The sequence below is a fragment of the Oxyura jamaicensis genome, chromosome 1 (genome assembly GCF_011077185.1).
Source record: "Oxyura jamaicensis isolate SHBP4307 breed ruddy duck chromosome 1, BPBGC_Ojam_1.0, whole genome shotgun sequence".
In the NCBI taxonomy this organism is placed as follows: domain Eukaryota; kingdom Metazoa; phylum Chordata; class Aves; order Anseriformes; family Anatidae; genus Oxyura; species Oxyura jamaicensis.
In genome coordinates, this window is record NC_048893.1 from 143609054 (window position 1) to 143612405 (window position 3352).

The following is a 3352-nucleotide window of genomic DNA, read 5'->3' on the forward strand; positions in this document are numbered from 1 at the left end:
GCCTCCTGGCCCGGCCCGGCCCGGCCCGGCCCCGCTCCGCCCCCGCCGGCGCCAGGGGGAGGGACCCGGGCGGGAGCTGCGCGGCCCCGGGCCTGGTCCTGGAGCGGACCCGGGCCCCAGCTGCCGGGGAAAGTTTTTTTTTGCGGGAGAGAAACGGGGCAGAGCGGGGCCGGGAGAGGGGAGGCGGCTCTAGGGTGTCCCTGAGAGAAGTTACCCGGGGCTCGGCTGCCCCCGCACACACGGAAGAGGAGGAAAGGGGCACACGTCCTCACAGCCGCCTGGCTGCTGGCAGAACATCGAGGGTTTGCTAAAAAAGCAAACCTGGTAAAAAAAAGCAGCATTTTTCTTTATTCAAGCCGTGCCATTAATTCTGCTTACTCTGCTTTTACTGCCCAGACAAGCGATTTAGGCTATTTCCACAGATACCTAATTTCAGTTCAGGTTTACATGCTCTCCAGATAGCAAACTTCTGGAGATACCCAAGCAGAAAGGATGCTAAATCCTTAAAAAAAAAAATGCACAAGAGTCCAAAATAACAATGCTGAATGTGATTCAGAGCCACGTGAAATACCGAGTGGTGGGCTTTGTCTCACTTTGATCATTGTATGGCAGTAGTTTGCTGTGGCACCTTCACCTCTGATTCCTGTTTCCCGACTGGATTCCCGTCGTAATCCAAAAGCTGGGAAAAAGAAACCCACCAACTCAAAGTGCTTCTTCTAGATGGAGCAAAGCAACTAGTTTTGGGGTGGGCTTTTTGTTTTGTTTTCCTGGGTCCCTTGTGCGGAAGCTCAAAGAGAACAGAGGTTCTCTTTGCGTGGATACTATTCCAAATTGCAGGGTGCAAGGAAGGTACACTCTTGAAACGGCAGAGAACGAGAATCCAATATCAAAGAGTTCAGCCCCCTGAGGACTGAACCAGTGAAGGGATCCTCAGTATATTTACTCCTACCTCATGCGTTGATTTGCCGTCTGCATAATAATAATTAAAAAAAAAGTCCTAAACGCTTAAGTATGATTATTGATTTGCAGCACTGCCTCCGCTACTAAATCACAGCACTTAAAACAATTATTTCTGTACTTTACCAAGGTTCTGCTGTACTTGAGTTACTACCGATGTGCTGCTGAAATGTAGCTCGTTCCAGTGTCCGAAACAGGTATAAACAGCTTCTAACAGTGATGCAGAAAAGTTAGGACAGAAAACATGCAATAACAGGGTGAAAGAGCAACTGGGATTTTAGGTTTTGTTAATAAATAACATGTACTGTAAAAAGAGAATGTGATGCCCTTAATGGATGTTTACCACAGTTGCTTGAAAGAGGTACCTGCGACCCTCCACTTTTCAGCATGAGCATTTCAGGCTAACAATGGGATGCAAATAGGATCAGAGGGTGCTGCTGGTTGTTTCACACCCCTGGGAGGATTTCAGAAAAATTGTTGGCAATGTGGCCAAGCTCCTGGTATGCAGAAGGGCTCCTGCGGTAAGCCAAGGACTGAAGGTTGTGAAGGCCTTAGCAGCCTGAGTTTCCATCGACCTCAGGAGAACAGGTCCACCAGGCACAGTGCAGTGCATGTGGCTGTGACTGCCAACATCGCTTTGTACGAATGCTCTCCAGTCCTCCGCAGGCAATTTAAGTCGTATGTTGTTAATGTCAAATAGGTCATGATACACTGTAATGCAATATAGATAATAACAGAGCATATGTGAAGATATTTGGGAAAACATTACGAGCCTGTAATTTGCTCTCTGGCCCTCAGATGTATAGGCCTATTGCAGGATAATTTCCCCAAATCACTGCATTTTATTGGGAGGTCCCCAAGGTGGTAAGTCTGGGCTTGAAGAATGTAGGAAGTTACTTGATAGGAAGGCATATGGAATATGTTACGGTTTGGATAATAGCACGTGTATGCAGGCTGTACACGCTCTCTGGGGTTTGTTTTGTTTTTAATTTTAGAGCACCTGAGGACACCATTTAATTACAGTGAGGTTGCTCATTAGCCTTCCTGACAGAGCGTCGACAGGGCCACCGTGGTCAGTCTCCAGATGTTCTGGAATTCGGATGCTTGGACCAGCTTACAGAGGTGGCTGACACATTGAAGTTTCCCACCAATTTCTGTGCTACAGTAAAATCCCCTCAAGAGCAGGAACGCCAGACTTGTACACCAGCCAAAAAAACTGAGCCAATAATGACGGTACTGGCGTCAGGGTAACTCAACCTTTCTAGTCTCCCGCGGTATGAAAGCTGCCTAATTTTGTAGGAGAAAATTAGAGCCTGTTTTTTGTTCCCTTGCCAGCCTTCCCCAGGTATTTATATACGTTGTCCTGCCCATGGGCCCCATTTGGTCTCCGGGCTGCCAGTATTTTGTAAGTTCACATGGGGTGAAATGTTTGTCGCAGAACAGGGTTGATTTTTGCTGAGCTGACCTTCTTTTGGGGACAAACTGAGCAAGTGATGTCAGCACCTGTGTCTCTTTCTCCTCTTCTCACAGCGTCTCTGTCTTATGGGATGTTGAATCCCCACCACCAGAGAGAGTGCCTTGTGGAAACATCACAGGGGAGCTGAACGGGGCTGTTTGTGATGACAAAAGAGGTACAAACTGCTGACAGAAGCATGCTGCTCTTTAAACACAGACAAATCCATACAATAGGGGTGTGTACCTCAGTTATCCAGTGTCTTACGAACACAAGAGAAGGGCAATAAGGAAGGCTTACTCCTCATCTTCAAAACGTGCTGGCTCTCCAGTGGTTTATGAGTTGCACCTCTGTGAGAGGTGTGAGGTCACTGCAAGAGCTATGAGCAGCTAGCAGTTTTTGAAGCATAGCAATATCTGGCTTTGTTTGTGCTTAATGCCTTCCTTTATGACTTCTTTTTTTCAAAAGGAGCAAATGAGTGTGCGTGCTCATTAAACAGAGACATTCACTCTCCTCATCTCCTGGCAGCCCTAACTACAGCTCTCTCTCAAGGCACTCTCTGCAAAGCCTAAGAGAACTATTCATTGCATTGCATTACTCTGTCTGTGTATTTATCCTTAAATAGACTAGATGCGTGTTCTTCACCTCTCAGATCAGCCCACAGCTTAGGTTCCCTAATCGAGGGAAATTGCTCTGCACTTCAAATCCAGAGTTAGTCCCCTTTCCACCTCCCTCATCTTTTCCCTTTCCTTTCCTTGTGCTGCTTCTGGCTTCCATTTTACCCTTCCCCAGAGTAACTGAGCTTGAGGAGCTGATGAAAAAAAACAACGCAAACGTGAGCATTTTTCTGCTGTTTTCATGATCTGCAGGAGATTGGCACCAAGGCAGCGTAGAGGAGGCTGATGAGGCAGTCCCCAGATGGGGCCAACAAGCTTCAGGGCC